The 23,358-nt window shown below is 31.5% G+C and overlaps 1 protein-coding gene across 6 annotated transcripts in view; it reads right to left on the bottom strand.

Moving 5' to 3' along the window:
• Positions 1–19,280, bottom strand: part of Rbp6 (RNA-binding protein 6) — a 648,561-nt gene extending 629,281 nt beyond the window's left edge. For 3 of the 6 annotated variants that reach the window (XM_089635053.1, XM_089635056.1, XM_089635057.1), the window contains exon 1: positions 19,241–19,278. The gene's annotated coding sequence lies outside the window, so the exon portion shown is untranslated. Of the gene's footprint in view, positions 1–19,240 lie in introns of all 6 variants that reach the window. The other 3 variants (XM_089635055.1, XM_089635058.1, XM_089635054.1) reach the window with 2 other exon arrangements.
• Between the last annotated feature and the right edge of the window lie 4,078 nt (positions 19,281–23,358).

Below are 23,358 nucleotides of genomic sequence, written 5' to 3'. Positions count from 1 at the left end.
AGACCTACGTTCTTCGCCAGTGCCTGACCTTCATCGAGTCCCGGTCACCAGCGCCCGGCGTCGACTCACTGACCCGCGCTCGACCACCACATCATCGCAGCAACCGGAGTATTCAACATTTGTCCTACATCATCTCCTCGTCACGGCAACTGACTCACCAATAAACACATGTGACCTTCACAACTTTCTTTCATTTCGTGCCTCTCTCCTGATCCCCAAAGAATAATAAAAATATAACGGCCAACCTAGGATCCCTTATCTTACCTAGATAGGCGTTTTAAACCATTCGATCATTTGGGACATACTTATTAAACGTCATATTTGTCGATCTCATATTTCAATTTCATAATTAACAATATCAAATAGCAAATAAGTTTTATTTTTCTGTTTCTTGTTCTGTTTCATGTTTCGTTTTGATTTATTAGTATTATCTTTTTCTTTAATGATGTATAACATTGATGGGTATAATTTTCAAAATAATATAAATATAAAAAGTTGTTAGTGAAAAAAATAATAGTTCAATTTGGTTTGGAATTTTGGCCTCAAATGCTAATTTACGTTTTGTACGAAAAAGGCCGTGCAGCCGTTCCTCTTAAGACATTCCAAAAGAATTGATCGTAAAAAATTTAAGAATGTTGCATTTGCCAGCTTTCATGTACATCTTCAAGGATCTCCATCATCTTAAATACGTACCCAAGATAAACGGGTACAATAAACAATAAGTTCATCGCAGTAACTATGCGAAAAATCACTAAAAACTTGAAAGTGTGCAATAAATGAACAGGCCCGAGAAATCCCAACAGTTAGCAAAGAAATTTCCCAATTACCAAATGTGATAACAGGGAAACAAATAAAGGATTCCCCCGTTGTCGGTTGTACGTTTTGTACGGGTGGTTTATTACTTGCTTTATAGCAAAATAATTTGAATTTCAAATGCCTTGGCAATTAGTGTTCTTTATTGTTGACTGGTGCTACTGCTACCTCGGTGTGGCCGCCCAATTCTAGTCAATGTTGATGGAAATCTGCTGATATGAAGAATTCAAGGATACGTATGAAAAAATAACATAAAAAATAGTACATATAATTTAATTTCTTAACTTTGTTATCTTAATTCCGCTGATTTATTTTTGGGGTTTTATGCCGTGTAGTGTAAATTTTTATTTCATCTACTTATTTGCGTCATAAACAGTATTTATACATTCATATTTAACATTGTTAAGAATTGTTTATATCATTAACTAATAAAATAACGAGATAAAGAGTTCAATACCAAATTAAAAAATATAACAATATACGAGTAATAAAAGCAGTTCTGATGAAATGCAATTACTTAAATATACAATAAGTATTTTATTTTCAAATATTTTCTAGGTTAACATTTTTATACATGGAGTGGGTATCAATAATCACAATGAGAGAAACTGATGTGATTCAATGAAAACTGGTTTTACTCAATTGTGCTCAGATGTGTAAAAATCGTGTTGAAGTCTTTAATCTTTAACAATATTTACACATCTGCCCTGATGAAGGATACTGTAATGTTGTCCGAAACGTTGGCTAAAGAAGGATGTAACAAAATATGTCATAATACCCCAAAAATAAATCTTTTAGTCATGAAAATTTCAAATCATATCACTATTCCACCTCATTCCACGCATGCAGTTCAAAGGTAGTATTTGTTATTGAATATTGTCAATGTCGATGGAATTGAAAACTATCCATATGAAAAATTCAAGGAAACGAATAAATAATATTCATCCAAATGATTTACTGTCAACTTTGTAATAAAATTGGATCTTCGTAAATTTTTGAACGTGATATTAATTAGTATCAAGATTCAACATAGCATAGAGAACCTATTTCAAAATCTTCTGTATTTTTTTTATATCTGCTTGTTTTGGATATATCTAAACTCTATGTGTACATGATATTATTTAAACGGCGTTCGGAGCTGAACGCAATTGCTTTGAACAAGAACATCCAGATAGAAAATAGCTGTCTTAATATCATGACCCCAGAGCTCATCGTCCAAGATTTTCTCCCATAAAGTTAAGATTGTGAACCACTAAAATCAATACCTTAATGTGGGATTTCACACTAAATATTTTTCATAATCTGTTCGCGCAAAGTGGGCTGTATAGTACAAAAGTTAGGTGGCTTACGAGAAGTTTTTGATTCTACGTGGAGCATTAAATTTAATATTTCACCGTTGTTTTTACTAATTCATTAAAATATTTATGTAGAAAGATCTAAGAATTTCCAGTGAAATAATTCACATTATATAATTAAAGTAATCTAATTGGATAAATTCGATATAAAAAAAAAAACATACGAATGGCCAAATAAATCTTAAATATATATAATTTATGCGGGGTTGTTGATCGAAAATGCGTTTATAAAGCATTATTAACCATTTTGTACGATTTTTTGTAAATGATATTTATTGCGTGCATTTTGCGTATTTCTCTTCATGTTGTTCAGTGGATGAGCATGCACTTAAGCGTCTAATTATTATTTTAACAAGTTACGAATATCGGGTAGTCGAGTAATAAAATGTAAGAAAAATAAGTAATGATGCTATTGCAACGAACTCTCGCTTACTTCCACATACTTAGCAGAGTGCCCAGTGGAACTTAAAAATTTAATTTCAAATCACTTAATGTCGCAAATTGGAAACTCAGACGGGGAAATCTTCAAATAAAGAAAGAAAGAAGAATCAAATTTAGACAATGTTTGTTTTTTATCTGCAACCTTCGCTGAGGGATTTAAAATATTATTAAGGTACAGGAGAAGATTGTGAAAGCTTTGTTTTCCCACGGCTTTAAATTGATTTGTCAGATAGGGATTATTTCTTTCGCGCGTTTTATCTGTCCGTAAATCTTATCATTAGGTATGTATTTGTAACTTACTGAAAACCAAGAAAACCAAAGATTTTCGGTCATAACAATAAACAAATAATAAAATATAAGACGGAATGCCTCGATTTTTTAGTATCTGCGTACCCACGTGAATGAGTGTAATGAATGCCTCAATAAATGCCATAAATTACTTTAAATAGTGACCTGAAAAAATTTCATCATTTTTAAAAAAATGTCTCAGAATAAAAACATAACCAACTAGATCAGATAATGATGGAATCATCCAACAATCTTGTCTTAAGGGGAATTTTATCATCACTGACATGTTCACTAAAAGCTATAAATTTATTATTGCAGAAATTTTGAAGTTTTTGCAACTTAAAATACGTCAAAAACTGGTTTTATTTCAATGAGTAGATAGGCAGATATGAGTAAAGTAAAACTTGTTAAATATTTAGACCGGTCAGTGTCTGAGTTGGCAACGCGGCTGATTCCCACCGAAGCTTCGTGCGTTCAATTCCTCAGCTGGCTAAGTCTTCCATCATGACATGTGTTGACATGAAGTGTTAACATTTTCGTTTGCTGTGGTGGTAGGAGAATTTTGAATATTGTCAGGTAATTCTTAACCCAGGAATGATCATTTTCCTTTATTTAAAAAAAAATATTTGAAATTTAAGTATTTTTATTATTATTTCAGGAGTGGGGAGGTTAGTGCAATACCGCAAGTCCCATATAGTTAGTTATAAATGGTGATACGATCAAAGATGAGTAAATACAACAATATTAAAAAAGTTCAATCTAACTAAAAAATAAAAATAATAATTTTAATTAATTCTGAGTTTTTTAATAATTTTGGTAACCACGTGTAATACAAATACGTGTATAAAGCATTTACTAAAACGCGAATATTATTAAATTATATTGTACTACTAGCACCTCTTCTTAAGAAAATATTATTTGTGGTTACTTTTCTCCCTTATACCTTTTACTAAACAATTCTATATAGTTTATATCCTGTCCCAGATTGAAATAGGTAAGAGATCTTTAATCCAATTAACCGAATCAGATATGCGAAAATGCCCGTCCCATGTTTACTACTTAATCGAGCCATGTCTGCCTGGAATGTCCTGTTCTGATTTCTAGGAAATTTCTATCTCTAATGCTTTTACTTTAATTACGTATTGTAGAAAGGAAATATACGAATCCGTGAAGAAATTCTAAAAAACCGTTAAAAAATCACTATTAGAAATCGTTATTTTAAAATAATGTAAGCTCTACACTCTGCATTACAAAACCCTAAAGTTAAATAAAGTTTTCTTCAAAAACAAAGTAACCTATAATGCCAAAAATTTGACGGCAAAGAAACCTTACCGAGCACATTTTCAATTTTGTATCGCACTATCTTTTCTGTCAGCAAATGTGATTTGCGATATTACTGCTCTTCGGTCGGGAAATTATTTCGCCCTGTTTCCTCGATGCTGAAATATCCCTTTTAAAATACAGGACAGCACTCTTGTTCTTGTTGGTCTCGTGCTACATTTGGCAAGCTGTATTGCTTTGCTTGCTGTGATACTATCAAAAAGTTTAAAAGCAAATTGCTTTATAATAATAATAAAGCAGATAAATCTCGAATATAAAATAAGCTTTTACTGTTGCTTCAGTTTGGCGTTTCTGGGTCAACGCAATTTTGAGTTATTAGAATTATTTCCATGTTAATATACAAAATCTATTAATTTAACTGTCGATAATTTAAAAGATTCGTATATTTATAATTTCTAATGAAAAATATTCCGAAAAATAAGTGTTGACACTATGGTGTAGCTTGGTAGTTACCACCAGAAAGAATTAAATAAAACAACGTATTATAATGTAAAAACATACATTTAATAAGAAAAAAAATCTGTGCTTGTGTCGCCAGAAATTACATTGAAATACTTGTGGAAAATACGACAATTCTACGCCATCCAAATAAAGTTACCGATGTTATGAAACTTTTTACTTAAATCGGAGAAAAATATGAATTAACGATTCATTAAATAATGAATAGTGGTTAAAGCATTATTATTGGTAGTGTACGCGAATACACATGTGATGTAACGTGACCATACTCTCCGGCGTTGTTTATTGCGTTATCATAAACATAATATCCTCCGCAACGGTATGGTGATTACCGCGTGGTCTACATTTCCCCAGCCTACCCTATCGCCATATTAACAAGTAGATAGGTGCCACTCGTATCACTACTGGTGAACCATAAAACATCGGGGGAAGCTCCTCGCGTTGTTTGGAGGAGACCAGGATAATGTAGTCGTGCGCTGTGTACCTACATTTGTTGTTTTATGATTACTTAACTTAACTTTGGGAAAGGGATATAGGTACATATTCACTTGCGTCTTTTGAGACTGTGAGGGCTCTCAGCTTTTGTGAGATTATCGTGTAATTCCTTCCACATTGTAAATATACCTTTTATATTACTGTGTAGATTTATTATGTTGTCTTTATGTCGGTTTTTGCCTTCATTTTCCAGTATAGTTTTATGATGTAAGTAATAAATTGCTAATTTTATAGTGCCGTTGTCTGGAAACATCACCTCGGGAGCGCTTTGCAAAAAAAATAACTAGCTTTTTTATATCTTACATTATGACTACTAAATAACACATTTTAATTGACGTATCATTCTTATTCTACACTCCGCACTAAAAGATTATTGTGACGTTTGAAACTAATAAATAATAAAAATATCTTCCAGTCTAGAACGTGCCGCAAATGTACCTAATATTTTTGTAAAAGATCCCTCCCAGGCGAAGTGTGTTCGTTCCCCGGCTAGCTAAGTCCTCCGTAACGACACAAGCAACATTATCAGCTTACTATGATTGTAGTAAGAGATTTCCAAATATTGTCAGGTTATTTGTAACCTGGGAATGTACGTCTTTCTTCAAAAATAAAAGATACAATAAACTTGCCGACGTCGGGAATTGAGCCCGCAATCTACGGATTGCTAGTCGAGAGCCTTACTTCTCGATCATGAAGAGATAAATAAATCACTCAAAAGGGTTTTTATTAGATTGTAAATAAAAATACGAAGTTGGTGTAAAAAACTTTCTTCTTACCACCAAAAATATTGGAGAGGAATCGCAAACACGTAAATAAAATAAAAGTTTTGACATGTTGGTAGTTGTTATTACCACATGACAAAAATAGATCGTACGTTTATTTTTGGGGAGTTCGGGTAAAGAGTTTTGCCAGAAATACGAGAGTTGTCGGTAGAAAGGTATATTCGTCAATAAGTATACAGGCTGCCCGCAAATTAAAAAAAATACTTTTAAATAATAACAGTCTGAATTCTTGATAAATCAGTCCAATTTGGAAAATAAAATAGTTTTTTGTTAAAAATACTATTTTGTAGATAGGTAATCCATCCGAATTCTTCAAACAAACTCTTTTTTTTTATATTACACATATATTGAAAGGAAATTCAAATTCCAGATTTGATTAAACTAGAGTTACGCAGGACAGACACAACCGAAATTAGTATTTTTTTACTACATAAGTACCGGTAACCGGGAAACCGAATTAAAAGTTATAAATAGGTTAAATAAGTTACGTTAGATAAGGTTTATTTGACACTTTTTTTTCATCAATTTTTATCACTTTTGAAAAGTATGTTGAATTGCTCCTTTCTTTAGTTATAATGTGCCTATTAGAAATCTTAAGGTTATTTTTGAATGTTGAAACACGTGTAATCATCACGAACAAAGTTCTTACAAAAATATACATGAAAATAACAGTCAGCCATCGGATTTTATTGTCCACAAATTTAATTGGTCAATATATCAAGCTTTGTGCATTTGTTCATTTGTCGCAATAAGGTAGAAGATTTCAAAACTCTCTTTTGCTGACCGCAAAATAATGTGCTTTTGTGAAGCAAATTGTAAGTATGATCAAAGCTCCACAAAAGGTCTTAGCAAGTCGACATTCTATTGTTAAATCACAAAATGACCAACGACAGTCTGAAAGCTCCCTAAATAATATGTTGCCGGGAGATGTAACGCGACATGTGTCTGTGTCCACTACTCCCTACTACTACTGTCCCTACTCCTTACTCCCTACTCCCTACTCCCTACTTCCTACTTCCTCTAGGACCGCAAGTAAGCGGTAGAAATAAATATTATTTAAAAACACAAGAAAAAATCTCATTTTGAATGTTGGAATATTTCCATAATTGTATAAAAAGATATATCTTAAATGATATAGTTGAATTTGTGCCAATCTATTGTTTATCTACATCGTCGACATTTTCAACGTCACTTTTAGACAGTTCACTAAATATCTATTGACACAAAATAATAAAACCGCCCCCGTGACCTTTCTATACTTACAGGCACCTCAAATTTGTAATTATTTTCGTAATATATTGGTGTATAACTGTTTTATGGATAACATGAAGTAAACAATAACATTATTTATTGACATTTATTTATATTACATATTAAGGTTTGTTATTTTCAACATAAATTTATAACTTTTATTTATAAGAAAATTAAGAGCGAATGAGCGAAGATAGGAGTGTAAGGAGGATATATGATGCAAATGTGAATGGTAGCAGAAGTCAGAGACGCCCGAGGAAGACATGGCACGATCAAGTGAATCAGATACTCGAGTCGGGCCATGTCAAGAGTCAGAATAATAGAAGAGTATGTATGAGACGATGTATGAATGTGAATGAGGCAAGGAGTGTGTGCCAAGACCGAGTTGTTTGGCGGTCCGTCCTCTCTGCCTACCCCTGCGGGGAAACGGCGTGATGGTTAGTTAGTTAGTTAGTTAGTTAGTTAGAAAAAAATAAACCTTTTCAAACCAAATCACCAAAAAAAAATTCAACTTTTTTGTTGAATTTTTTTTTTACGTATTTGCACTGCTGTTTTATTCTTAATGGTGGTAGTCTGAATACGACAAAAAAAGTGGTACGTGGAAGTTTTATTGAAAAAAAACTAATTCATTCGGGTGCTTAAAAAAAAGGTAAAAATCATTCAAATAACAAGTTTCCAGAATACATTTTTCATAATTACAATGATATTTCAATAGTTTTCTTTACTACTGAATCTCATTGAATGTACCTATTTTCATGAGTATATCTCAATATTTAAAAAAAATTCTAACCAAATATTGTTCCAAATTTCTTATTCATTTAGAAGTTTCTGCGTAAAACTCTCAATATTATCGATTAATTTATTCTAAAATAATTCACAAAATATCACAAAATATTTTTTGCAATACGGTATAGACGATTTACTTCCACAAAAATATTCATCCCTTACTAGCTTCCCTGGCAGGTATTTTTATTAACAAGTTACAGCTGAGTCGGCAGCCAGTGTGCTTGAGGGTGGTCAGTATATCATGGGTCCCTTCCCGCGGTACGCCCGAAATCCCGGCCCGCCCCACCAAGCCCGGCGCTTTCCACTGAACGCCTTATAAATTAGACTGGCATCAAAAATAACACGGCGTGTATAAGGATTAGTTGTTGCTGTTCTTGTTTTACCTACATTTTGATAAATTATTCGGTCAAGCTAGAAGCGATGGTTTCAAAATATTAAATATTAGACAAAAATATTTTTTTTATTTAAATTAATGTTCTTACCAAAACAACCCATAACAACCACGCTAAGGGAAGTTATTTTGAAAACAAATTAATTTGTTTCACAAACGGAACTACCAAAACCAAAACTCTACAACGATCCATTTATCCGTGCATATATTGCGTGCCTCAATAGCGTTTTGGTATAATTCAGTATGACACAAATGACAAATAATGTATAAAGACGAATACGTATCATACTAATATTTAAATGCAAGCACATGCAAAGGTTACAGGTAAATATTTTCAACGCTAAATGAAAAAAAATTACTAGTTCCTTTTAATAATTTTGGTTTAGCTTAGAGCAACGATGTTGAATCTCAAAAAACCTTTTTAAAAATTGATTTGTATACAGTAAAATATATTTATTAAATCAGCGGATTAGTATGATTTTTTGGAAGCAATACGCAATATCATATCAACACTTAAAAATGTGGCTACCCTTTCTGAAGGCATCATTAAACTGTTGTATATGAATATAATGCTGCAAATATACGTGAAAAAGAAACGCGAGCCGAACCATCAATTATGGAAAAGGAACAAAGCACTTTACGCGCCGTTTGCGGTTGTCCTTTCCCATAATTCGTGGTTTGTCTCGCACTTTTTTTCTCACGTGTTTATGCAGCATTTTATGCAAATGCAACAGTTTGATGATGCCTTCAGAAATCGAAACAGCTGTAACACGTAATAATATTTATGTATGTACATCTGCTGTTTCGCCTTCTGAAGGTATTATCAAAATTTTTGATGATGTCTTATATACCTACATATCCTTCAGAAGGCAATAAAGTTAATACGCGTAATAATATTTAAGTACACAGCAGAACTTGTCTAAATAAACGGTTTATAAAAATTAATTAACTCTTTGGAAGAGTTCAAAAATTTACTCACATTCGTCAAAAAAATTGGAAAAGGCGAAATGCGCTAAAAATAAAAAATCAATTGTTTCGAGGTATTGTTTCCATGATCATTTTAAATTATTACAAATATTTATTGCGGATAAATAAGTAACTATAATTGCCCCACAGTTGGGCGGCAGGTCGGGGAAAGATGTAGCCAAGCATTTCCACGTGATCTGCAGGAAATGGAGTATAAAACTTCCACGACGGGCGCCAATTATGTGCCGGGTTATACAGGGGACTCTGTGCCGTGATATACAATACTGGTCGTGGCGGGTACACAGAGAAGAATCGATGGGCAAACGGTGGTAAACGTACCGCTTTTCCATAAACATTTGCAAAATATTTCTAGAAATAAGAATAAAATAGTGTGAAAAAAAAGCTTGCCGTGAATTTAATTAAAAAATGTTTTTTTAGGTAATCTTATCATAATCTGAAGAGCTGTGTAACACCTGAAGCTAACAAAACTCTTTATAGGGGAGCTGTTTATTCCTTTCACAAAAAAAATAAATAATATTTCATTCTTCCCAGTAGTTAATACCCGGCTTCGCTCGATATTAAAATGGTTTTCTTATTGAGCAACAATTCGTGGGTATGTAAACAGTTAAGTCAGAGTAACAGATTGTTTTAAAATCAAGCAATTTAGTAAAAAACTTATATCTAGGTAAGAAAAGTTTTAGGTTTCTGAACATAGAAAGGTGTTGTTCTACTAAAACAATATCATTTTTAAATTTTCCTATTTCGTTTGTGGTAAGGAAAAATTTTAAGAACCACAACTTCAAATATGAATTTTCGACTTATTGTTATTTGGGAGGCGGGTTTGGATACCGCCGCCTCGGAAACCATTTATTGTATAACCAACACCTCTGCCATAGATCACCCCAAGTAGTTTGCTATGTTTGGTTATTTAACAGGGTTAACCGGGTTCATCGTGTGAGGTGTGTTCCGGATGCTTCTGCCCACCAGCTGCGTGACGTGCCAGATCGGGAGAGGCTGGTTTGGGGATACCCTTTGACCTCTCCTACTGATCTCTCGACCCATCGCCTCGCGCTGCAGTGGGAGCGATATATTTATTTTTCGATCACACCTGGACACACTGATCCTAAAAAAAAACCTACTACACAGCATCCCAAAATATGACGTAGTTACTGAGGGAAATTATTTTCTTCAGGACCTCCTGTGTGGAATTAATTTTTAAAAAATATTTTTTTTTTTTCAAAAGTTCGATAGCCCGTTGTAAAAGTTACTTTACGAGCTGTAAAATATTCCGCTTACCTAAAAAATTCTAGACAAAGAAAGACTGACAATTTGATCACACTAAACCTCACTATTTGAAACAATCAATTTTTTCATGAGTACGATCAATGGGCGAGATTGCGATATTTTAATACTTGTAATATTATAAATCGTACTATTACGTATAGACTCCTGCAGCAAACATTTTGGCAGGTTATACAAAACACTTTATGCTGTTGGTGTAGATGTTCACTGTACAGTAGATTATACTTGTGTGTATCTCAGTACAGTCAAGAGATAAACAACCGCGTCAGCCCAATATGATTTTATGGCAGAATAAAATTATAAAGACTTCACTTTGCGTTAGGAGGTAAAATTTTGCAAGGTCTCAGACGCTAACGAATTTCGGAGGAAGTTTAAACAAACTGGTTAACATTATAAAGGCAAAACAAAATATGCTGAGATGTTAAAAATTAGCCCACAAAAAATATTATTATTAATTAATATTTATAGTGTGAAAACCAACTAGAGGCCAGACTAAAGGGTAAACATTATAAAAAATGTCGTACGTGTACCGATTTTCTTTGATAAATGTATCTTAAATATATGGCTGAATTTTCATTTTTAATATTATTTTCTTTGTTAAATATTTTTCAGTGTTGGAGTTTGAGGTTTCATAAGGAGTTTTTTTTAGTGAAAATAAATAAATCGATGATTAAATGTTAAGATGTAAATCTACAAAATTTTATTGTAATAATAAACATCTTGATCTATTAAAATGAATTACAGAGTCTTAAGTCTTGTTTTTATTTTACAGATAAATTAATTCTAATGAAAAATTAGAAACCAAAAATGAAAAATCCAAAACTTTTGTTAAGGATAAGGTAAGGAAACACAAAATAATTGTGTCCCAGGAAATTTGAAAAGTCGTAACTTTTAATGATAGTGTCGCCGTGTCGTCTGCCGATCTGGACACTGATAGAAACTGAGTAAGAAAAGGCAGAGCAAGAACCGAGACGAAGTACAGAGTGGTGTGTGAAAGCAGAAAAATGTTCTATCTACCAAAAAAGAAAACCCGATAAACATTAATATATTTTTTAAATGGATAGTTTTTTTAAACAAGTGGATAAGTTCTCAGTCTTTGCAGTGCTGACAATGTTTGAAACTGAAAGACGAGAATTCCATTTATTTATTTTACTAAACAATGCGCAATTTTTTTGATAATCATTTGTTTTTAAATTTATTAATTAATAAGGATTTCGGTCAGGGTATTTTAATTAACGCCAAAGTACTGCAGTATGTTACAATTAATCCAAATTATCCAGACCTAGGTAGTTTTGAATCAATCCCCTACGAAAAGACGGAAGATTAAGCCTTACAAAACTTAAATCCAACAAGGAATAAATTAGTCACCTTTGTAAGAAAAGTATGTATTTCGAAGTGATTTTTTTTTAAATTTTACCTTTGAGTCTTGATGGAGATTTGTCAAGATTCAATGGCAGGCATCATAATTAAATTTCGTGTTAACATAAGTGCTTGTGGAAATTTGCTAGTTCTACTACTTACTTAATGTGTAATGTAACTCGTTACAGGTTTACAGCTCTTTAACTAAGGAACACACAAACTGTCGAACAGTGTATAATTTTGTTCTGGAAAATTTTACTAAATTCGTGTACTTCTTTAAGTTGCGAAAAGCTTGATAAAATAAGGTGTATTCTTTAATCGTGCCGCTTTATCCCGTTTGCCAGTATTATATTTCAGTTAAAAACATATCGCAAGTGCTGGCCGGCAAGTTTGTTGCGACATCTCCCTTAGTTTTCAACAAAAGTAGACGTTGAGAAATTTAGTGGGACAACTTTTGCTGCGATACATCCCTAGTTCGGTAGAACTGGCAGTGGCGGCTAGTATATTATTTATCTAAGGTGACCATCATTTGAAATCTTGACATTTTCTCCGATTTTCATGAATAATTGCAGTCAGAACAAGAAAACGGTTTTTCTCCGCCGGGTATACGGAAGTGCGTTTTATACGTATTTTTGTGGAAATGAAAGTTGCAGTCAAAACACGAGAACGGCTGAAGAAAAAAGTTTAATGGCAGAATCTACTGTAAACGCTTTATTGCTTAGCAACAATTATTGTTTAAATAACAAACGATAAAAAAGTCAGAAAGTCGTATATAGATCGCGGGCCGACCAAAAATGTTTTGTTGGCCGCTGCTAACACAGTCCTGCAAAAAATAAATAACTATTTTTTTTCGAAAATTATTAGAGATTGATTTTTTAAAATTCGATTGATAATTAATAGAAATATTTAAAAAAAATGATATACAGTGCATTTTGTGTATGGGTTTAATGTCAGGACTAACTAGGGCAAGGAAAAATACTAACAAAAATCAGTACTATACCAGTACAAATGGTCACTTTATATTTTTCATACCACTTTGGGAGAATATCAGCTAACAATGGAGGACGGCTATGTGGTGTGTGGGACGTACAAGGCTATAGGATAATTCATGCTTATTTCTATATATAAGAAAAAGATTGGAAAAGCATTATGTTAATTTAATCACGATTTTTTGACAGATTCCATCTTTTAACCAGTAACAAAAAAGGTTTTTTTTTACATTTCCATTATTTGACTTGATGAGTTTTTATCAAGAAATTTACTTGGACCCTCCTTCATAGACAGAACCCAAACCAGCAATACGAATCCGATATTTAGAAATAAGATATAGACATAAAGTAAGGGAGAAATGCACAAGGTACACAAAGTGTATTTGAAATACAAAAATTATTTCCTAATAAAATTCAGTTCCGTTCTTGACGATTTCCGAGCAAGTGGATGTGGAAATAAAGGTAAACATTACATTGAAGGCAAGTGTTTTGATTTTCAAAAACGAATTAAGTCGAAAACTTGTTTCTCGCGAGTTATAGGACATAACTTTAAAACCTAGTGAATGAATATGTCAAAACATTAAATATTAAGTATGTATATAGTCAATGAAAGAAAAATTTTCTGAAATAGCCTCTGTTTGAAAGTACCTATAACAAGGTAGAAAGATGAAAGTGTTCGTTGATTTATGTCTCTATTAACATATTAATGAATGAAAGCTCCTTAATAAATTTTGTAACTTTCTCATAATATGACTAATTTCTTCACCAAATTTTGGTAAGTAGGGACGAATTTTTGTTTACCGTTTTCGCATAAATACTTACATCTCATTGATGTTGAAATTTACGTGATAAAACATGAAAAAAATTAAAGTTACCAATTTATTTTGATTAAATTAAAATTTATATGCCTATAGATATATAATAAAGGAGAAAAATTGAAGTGGCTTTCATACGAATTTGAATGGAAATATATGTATCATTTAACCCAATAGCCCAGCGCTCTGTCTCACTTGCTCGAACATCATAGATCTAAATTCCTTTTGAATTTTGTAAATACAGTTTTTTATTGGAAATTCAAGGCCAGATTTGACAAATATTTGGATGACGAAACATGGCAAAGCATTTCTTGTGGTCTTCTTTATTTTATGGGTATTCCTATATATTTTATATAATTTTTTCCTAACACAAAAAGGGTAGGTCGGTACTCAATTTTGATACTATAATAACGTAAGTAGATATATAAAGACTGAAAAGCTGTGCCAAACATAACCTAACCCAAGAACACGAGCAATAAAAATAAATTAAAATATTCTCCAAATTTCTGATTCATGAATTTGGAAAGAAAGAATAAAAACTCTGTCATTCCTACTTTGGTCATAGAGTATTGTACGTCATTAAGATGTGACCATTTATATATATTTTTTAATTTATCCATAGAAAGCCACAAATAAAAATCTTGTTACAAACGGTGAACTTACTTTATATCAATTTTTGATTTTAAACATGAGCTAGAGACTCTAATCCTCCAAAATTATCCTTGTTACTTAGTCACGATAATGACACAATTCATTTAAGGCTCGATGGTAGGATTTAGTCGATTCCGAGGTAAAGCTCCTTCATTTAATTAATTGATACAAGGAGGACAAATTAACGGCTTATCGTAGATACTACTTGTTACTTGCTTACCTGCTTGTAGGTTTTTAGTTAAATCATTAATTATATAGTCCAAAAATAAAGAAAATAATAAATCGTGGCCCAATTCGTTCTACAATATTCTAGTTCTTAGATTTAGATGGTTTTAAAAACACAAGGATGGCATTCAAATAATTATTTTATAAAACATTTAAACAAATAAAAATGCCCCGTATTTACCTGTGCAAAAAATATGATAATTGTATTATCATAAGGGTTTTATGGCTCGATGATATGTTACTTGTAGTATGGTACTTTATGGATAGTAAAATTGCAAGATCAACGGACAATTTTTTTTTTAAAATATACATATTTTAAATACATACGGTTGTCGATGGGAGGATACGGAAAATTTTACATAAGATAAAAAATTAAGAATAATGATATTGTTTTTATTTCTTATGTTTTACAAACAAGTAAGTAAAATACATATCAATTAAAAGTCAAGTAAAATTTACATGTGCACATCGGGATTTCAACCCGCGACCTCTGGATTCATAGTTAAGAACCGTACCTCTCGACAACGGAGGACGTCACCCATAAATTTGTTAATAATTATACCCCTTTGAAAAACACATATATTTACTGATTTCGTAGTACCACTACGAAAGATAAATAAAAAAAGAGAAAGGGCAAAAGCAAATTATTTTTATCTGCTTATAAATTTTCTGTAGTTTACAGCTAAAAGCATATTAGATTTGTACTTAAAGTTTTATCATTAATGATTTAATTATTGTTTACAATACACAACTATTCCTAGAACTGACATAATTATGTATTTTGTAGCTTATTCCCTATGGTTGCTTTTTATAAAATAAATAATATTCTAATGAAAGTATAAATATCTCTCTTGTATAATATTTATTTACAATTTGATAAAAATACTTGGCAAAGTAGTTAATAAAACATTCAATGTTTTACGTGGGCCGCAAAGCTAAATCAATCTCCACGAGATTTAAAGAAAACACATAGTGGAAGTTAACGTTTCAATGTTGTGCGTACAAACTTCAGAATTATCCAGATTTTTAAGCGTTAAATAAACACGATTAATTCTGGTTGACAATGAGTTATACAGGAGTTCAAATGTTGGGGCAAACAAAAGAAAGAGATTAGTCTCCGATGAAAACAAATGTCTCAAACAAAAGAATCTCCCTGATTGTATGTTTAATTTATTTAGACGGCAACAACACGAAACTGCGTTGAAAATGTTTTCAAAACAAACAAGAAGATAATACAAATGATAACATTCCGAGTCTTATAATTTCCGATTTTTGTTACAAATGCCATCAATCTTGTAGACTGCCAAAATACCAGTGTTATTAATTTATGATCATTTGTAAAACATAATTGAATTGTTCTTTTTTAATAAATGCATTGAAATACGATTCGTGATTTTGTAAATACTTTTTTTTCAGTTATTGTTATTTTTACAAGACATGTGTATAATGTCCCCCACTCAAGGAGTTTGCATGTGTTGTGGGGGACATTTTACAAAGGAAAGTCTGTCAATTTAATAAGATTTTTTTTTAAATTAAAGATTTTTAAAAATTAATAATCATAATTTAATATCTTTATTGTGACAAATTTTCAAACTTCAACTATAGAAATGCATGAAAAACTGTTTTGTGTACATTGGTTTATAAATTAGATGAGTGTATAATTTTATCAACGGAAAGTAATATATAAACAGTAGTTAAAATAAATGTAAATAATAGAAATGTTAATGTGTCAAGGTTTATCATAGCCCGCCTCACTAGGCTTAGCCTGTGTTGAGGCAACTATCTAATTGGAAATTAAACACTATTTATTTTAGCGATTGTAAAAAAGTATCTAAATAAGATATGAAAATTACTGTGCCTTTAGACAAATCTCAGAAAAAAAGATCTCTGTTACGATTACAAAATTGCCACAACGATTCAATACAAGTTCCAGGAACTTTAATCTCATACTTATGGCTCGTTTTTATCCACCCTGCTTTAATATTTCCACACCGTAAGTAGAAACTAGCAATTTACGAAATATCAGTTCTGTCGCTAGGTGTCCCCCGATGAATTGTATAAAAGGTATTTAGTAGCACCTACCCAGTACGAACACACGCATCACGACGTTAACGAACCGCAAACATATTTAACATTAATGAATTCACTACAAAACAAACTAGTTACCAAGTATTTATTAATTGGACGTTAAGTTAATCTGCAAGTGTTGAGCGGAGGGAAGGCAGATATGAAGCGGGCCGTTGATGACTTGTCGGAGCTAATTGTGGCTAATTGTCCGATCACGCACGACCGTGTGTTTGCAGGAGGAAAACACAGTACACTGTATAGGTATAGTACTGGTAGAGGTAATGCGAACCTACCTCGTACCTCGCATGGAGAGCAAGGGAGCTGCTATATTATTTGTGGACGTCATAAATATTAAGTGAACAAATTCCACAAACATCATCAAAATTAATAAGATAAGTTTACTTTCAGGGCTACGTATGATTTCGAATTTCAATTTTTTCGAATTAAAGGTTGACCGGTCGGTGGCTGAGATGCCATCGAGTTTGGGTCCCACTCAGGAGTAGTGTGTTCAATTCTTCGGCTGGCTAAGTCCTCCATCACAACACAAACAACATTTTCGGCTTACTGTGGTGGTAGTAGGAGATTGTCAGATTCTTTGTAATCCGGGAATGTTTGTCTTTCTTTTTAAAAACTAAAAGATAAAACCCTAGTAATTTATATGTTTTTCATTTATTTTTTATTCATTTTAACGACATGAAGTCAACAAGTTTGACGATTATCGTTAAAACTAAAAATAAGAGTACACTTTTGGTGATTGCGTAGAAAGTCGGTTTTAAAAAGCGTAAAAAAATTTAAAAAATGTAATGTTCTCGTCTAGCAAGCCGGAGGTAGCAGGTTCAAATCCCGGAGTGCAAAAAGAAATTTGATTTTATTATTTCGTATTATTTCACAATTTACTCATTTAAAATAATATAAGATATATTTGCGGCACGTTCAAGAGCGGAAGATACTCTGAGTATCGCCCTGATGTAAGTCCACCAATCAGAATTGAAACGTTGCTTAAAATGGCTTTGGCCGTGTTTGGTGACCAGATCTGAATAGCCAGGTACTTCCCCACCTTCCTCTACCCTATCTCCTTTCCCCACCTAACCCTTAACCCTTCATCACATTTCAGAAGAATTTGTTTTCTTAATTAATTCCTTTAAAAATATGTGTTTTTATGTTGTTTTTTTTTTTCCAATTCCCACTAAAGATATTGTACAATATTAATAATGATATTATCTGCTCTGCAAAATGTTCCCATTTAAGTGTTTACTTATAAGCTGTTGACAATACATTCGTTCGAAAGGTGATATAGCTCACACATAGACAGTAAGTGAAGTGACACGAAATAACAACCATCAATACTTGGCAGATAATATCAAGAACTCTCAATGAAAACATGAAACAGACAAATTGAAAACAACTAAAATGTAACAGTCGAAACTGGCTTTATAACCATGAAATTTATAAGCTTCAATAAGTAATCCCTTATAAATTTTATCAGCATACAAAATACATGATAAAGAGATATTTTTTGTATTAATATGGCTCAAAAATCAATAGACTGTGAAATGGTCCGCAAGAAAATTTAATATTTTATTCTTAAATTTATATTATTGGTTATCATGTAATTAATATTGTAGTGGCTAAATCCTTGCACACTACTTCGGTTGTTTTAATTTATTTTTTTAGTCATTTTACTAAAAATTAAAGTACTAAATATTAAATTATACATAGTTAATGTACCTATTACGTATGTCCTTAATATGTCTTGGAAATTTCTTCTGGGATGAAGGGTAGGAGTAATAATAACAAAAAATACTAAATAGGAAGAAAGTGTCTGGAGAGATGAAGAGAATTAAAAAAAAATCAATAATGACACAAAGCACAAAATGTGAAAATGTGATGCGATATTAATAAAAGTTGAATGAAAAATAAAGTGCAAAATGTTTTAAATTATATTATTTAAATTAGTTTTGTATTTTATTTTTATTTATAAAATACATGATAATACATCAAAATGTTTATTTATATAATATGACACATTAAATCACCATACTAGGCGACTGCCAGTTTCATGGTGACCAATGGAATATAGTTGTATGAGGTCTAGTGTGAACATATAAACTAAATATATAAACGTGTTGAAAATAGGGAGGATTACAGTAGAAAATGCATAACTGAAATAGAAAATATAAAATAGAAAAAAAAAATAAAAACGAAAATACGAAAATAAAAAATAAAAATAAATAAGAATAAGACATGCCATTATGCAGGATTGAATCATATACATAACTCTTTTTTCTAGTTGTGTATGTGTAGTTGCACGTAAATACACGTATACACACATACGTGTATGATAGCAAAGAATCGAGAAAAATGTCTTAGTGTAGTAATTTTTCGTCATTGTAATTATTATATCCCTAAATAATTATAAATAAAGTGAAAACCATTTTAAATAACTTTTAAAAAGCTTACTTACTCCAAGTCGGTCAATTTTTTCTTCTGCATTAAAACATATAGTTGAAGATCTGCTACGCAGAAATCTTACCTGTGAACAAGTGAGAACATAAAATTAACATTAATTATTGTACCAATTTAACAAGCATTCATATTTTAATGAGGAGAGTTGAGGAGAGAATAATTAGTTCTGAAGTGATAAACTTTACAAATGTCAATTATAAACAATCCGCTAACTATATGGTAATTTTCCGTTTGGTACTACGATGCATATTATGCAAGCTCTTTGTTATATCAATAAATAAAAAAAGTAAGCAAGTGTTAAAGGGCTAGGACGCACTAAAAAATATTCGAATTCCTATTTTACTTTGTTTCATTAATTAGTTTTTATTTATGTGAACACCACACAAGAGTCCCAACTGCTCTAAGTCGTCTGGAGCCAGTAATACTATGGCATCCACAATCAGTGTGTCAATGTATGAAACCATCCCACCCACTGCGATGCAAGGTATTGGGGTCGAGAGTCCGGCTGAAGAGGTCAAAGAGTCTCCCGTACCCGGCTCGCCACGTAGTTGGTGGGCAGACGCATTTGCCGCAAGACCTCACCCCATGAACCCGGACACCCCTGCTTAGTCACCAAACATAGCGAACCACTTGGGGTGACCTATGGTAGAAGTGTTGGTTATTCAATTAATGGTTCCTGAGGCGGCGGAACCCATACCCGCCTCCTCAATTTATTGTATTGAAATGCATTTTATATTCACGTAGCGCCGTTAAGTGATACTTCAGTCCATCGTACATTAAAGTGCTGGTTTAAAAAAATGCTAATAAAATGAATGTTTAAAGATTTTCAGTTTTATTACGTAAATAACTACGCGTAACGAAACTCCAGGAAATGATTACTAAAATCTACTGAAATTATGGGAGCATTATATTTTATTCATTTATTTTTTGAAACTTACATATGACGACGAGAACGACCATACGTCTGAGTCTGTGTGAAATAAAAGTGGGTTTTATTAAAGACCCTCCACAGTAAAATAGAATTCAGGGTAGTTTTTAGCCTGCTCTACCCATTAAATAATGTGCATCCCCGAATAAAACCACCCGTTTGCACACAATTCTTTGGAATTTAATCGAGAAATATTTTATGGAAACATGGGTGGTCAGATAAAGTAAACAAAAATAGTATTAACAATTACGATAACGATCACATGAAAAGCGAAAATTTTCATTTTATTCTTTGTAAGTAATAAAAATACCAAGTTCCGATTAGGTACATTTGGGTCAACTACGAAAACATTTTAAAGATTACACGAAGTAGTTTTAAAAAATATACTTTCTTTATTGCACATCTATAATGTAGGGTTTACACATATTTGTACGCGGCCTGTCTCGCTAGGGATATCCTGTGTCGAGACAGGCTAGTTTAGAAATATTTTACAGTAGGTGAAGTAGGTAAGATGAAAGCTAAAATATTTGATAGATTTATGTAATTCAGGTTGGTATTGGACAATTTTTTATTTGAATTTGTGTGAGTTAACTAATTATTACGCGTTATCAATATTATGTAGTACTTGAAATTTGTTGAATTATCTACATTGCTGGTTATTAGGTGGACTTTGAATATAACTGTAATGATTAATTTTTGGCTTTCGATAATGAATAATGGTAGTCACTTATCAAGAAAAAAATTGTTCAAACGCAATGATGAGCTAATGTTTAAACCCATAAATATATATGTCATTGTTATGTTATGTAGTAAAAGAATAAAATTTCCCTAATATTTGTAATTAAATTAAACTAAAAAACTTAAAACTACATTTTAACAACATAACATTATTGAGTAATTTATATTGCTTAATATAAGTTTTGATTGAATATTGCTGAACATGTATTTTGATCGATTAATATAATTTTTCATACAAATAACTAAAAAATTAAACTTAATATCGATCATAAATACTGTCCCAACCTAAGAAACCCATTTCATTCAATTTTAGACGTTCACACATTTAATAGGTTAAAGAATATATGGTTTCACTTAAATACCGATACCCAAAACTATTAGACATAAAGGGAAAAACCGTATGTGCCTACGAATGTAACACATATGTGACAAGTTATAAAATTGGTCCTATAAATGGCATTAAATCGGCAGCTAAAAGCGGCCATTGGATCTGCAGTAAAGGGCCGGCAGAGGGCATTAATGGATAGGGCAGGAAACGGAAAAGGTCTCTTGGGGGGGAAAGGAATTCCCCTTATTATAACGGCGCCATCTGTGAAAGTGAAATGACAATGCTAAATTCCTGAGATATTTTTACACGGGAACGTTTACATGCTTTTTTGTCAAATTGAAAAAGGAATCGCCCTACTTTTGGATACTACCAATTCTGCTACTAAACGTTTCTCCCATTTTCCTAAAGTTTTATAGTTTCAAGCGAGGACCAAAAGAGAGAAAATAAGAATATATTAATATTTCTTTCAACTAACTTCAATTTTCTATGAAAATTATGATATTATGACGAAAAAAACTGTAAAATAACCACGAGATAAATCACCGCTTAGCTTTTTCACTAAAAAACATTTGTAATATCTTAGACACGTATTCTTATCTACCAAAAATAAACACAGGAGGAATCTCAACGCTTATTTTGAATAAGAAAAAAAACTTTTAGGCAAGAATATTTCTATTGACAATTTTTAATCCCAAACTTTCTCAAGCATTTTCATAAAATCATTTTCCAATAAACAGTGAAGAAAATCGAGTTTTAATTGACCGAGATCTGAATAAATGTCTTCCTTATTTAAAATCAGGAATTCACTTAAGATATTCAATTCTTTGGAAATTATGCAAAGTCACGATTCCCGCTTAATCTTGCATAAAGAAGTAAAGATACAAGAAAATGGAGCCGTTTTACTAATAACGCTGCGAAGCTTTGTCAATATTTTCAAACAAATTTATCACATCCGCTAACAAGATGTAAAATAATAAAAATCTTGTAAATTTGAAACCTTATTATGACAAGATCTTTGAGTTTATCATGAACCTTAGCTGTTCAAAATATCGTTTTGGCGAAATTTTATTAAAAAAATACAACTAGAGTTAAGGAGCACCTAAGGTGTTTGAATAATAAATTTTGTACTCTCTAAATCATGTCTCAATAAAATAAATAAATAAAATTATTATTATTATTCTGAATTTGCCAACCATTTTTTGGAAACAAATCATTACTTTGATGTAAATAAAAATTTGAATGCTTTACATACAAATTCAATGGGTGTACAATTAGGTAACTTTAAAATTAGTAGTAAAAAAATATTTTATTAATAACATTTTTTTTCTTCTCGAATTTATTTTCACATTCATAGTTATTTCACATTCTATTACACATATATATATATATATATATATATATTACATATTTTCACATTCACATTTTCACATTTACATTTCACTGTTATAAAATTGTTTTTTTTTTTAATTTTTGTTTTATTTAACATCTAAATTACCCCTTTGATTCTGTTATTATTTTTAAAAAAATGTTAAATAGATACTGCAAAAATGACCTATTTTCTGATAACTTTGTATTTTTCTTACAATTTTTTTTTGTAATAATAACTAATTAATCACCGCTCATTGTAATATTTTGTCTATATGTACTTATTTGTCTATTCTAATTTTTTTTAATTTTCGTTATATTGTTTCGTTGTATTGTTTAACATGTTTCGAAACCATTGGTTTTGAAACATTTCGCACCTTTTTTATTATATAATAGTGTATAAAAAGTTAATTATTTTATTTAAAATTTATACAAAGCTTACATAACGAGTTATTGAATGAAATTAGAAAAACTGAGTTTTACGATAGAGAAAATTGTGTGGTTTATTCTAATTCATTGATTTAAACACTTTGAAAAGTTTTGAAGAATTATACAAATACTTTGACCTGTTTTAAAAAGCAAAGCTATGTCGGTGTTACTCTCAACTTTTAAGTTTTCCGTCGTTCTCGTCATCAATAACCACGTTTTTTTTTACATTTCACATATAAATGAAAAGCTAAACTTCAAAGTCAAAGAAACAGTAGAAACTATAAGCTATTTTTATGGGTAATTATAATTACCGTTGACCTGTTGAAAT

The sequence above is a fragment of the Hesperophylax consimilis genome, chromosome 8 (assembly GCF_061612785.1).
Source record: "Hesperophylax consimilis isolate HC1 chromosome 8, BYU_Hcon_1.0, whole genome shotgun sequence".
NCBI classification, from domain to species: Eukaryota; Metazoa; Arthropoda; class Insecta; order Trichoptera; family Limnephilidae; genus Hesperophylax; species Hesperophylax consimilis.
Note: the sequence above shows the minus strand (reverse complement) of the source record. Positions and strands in the feature narration are given on the sequence as shown.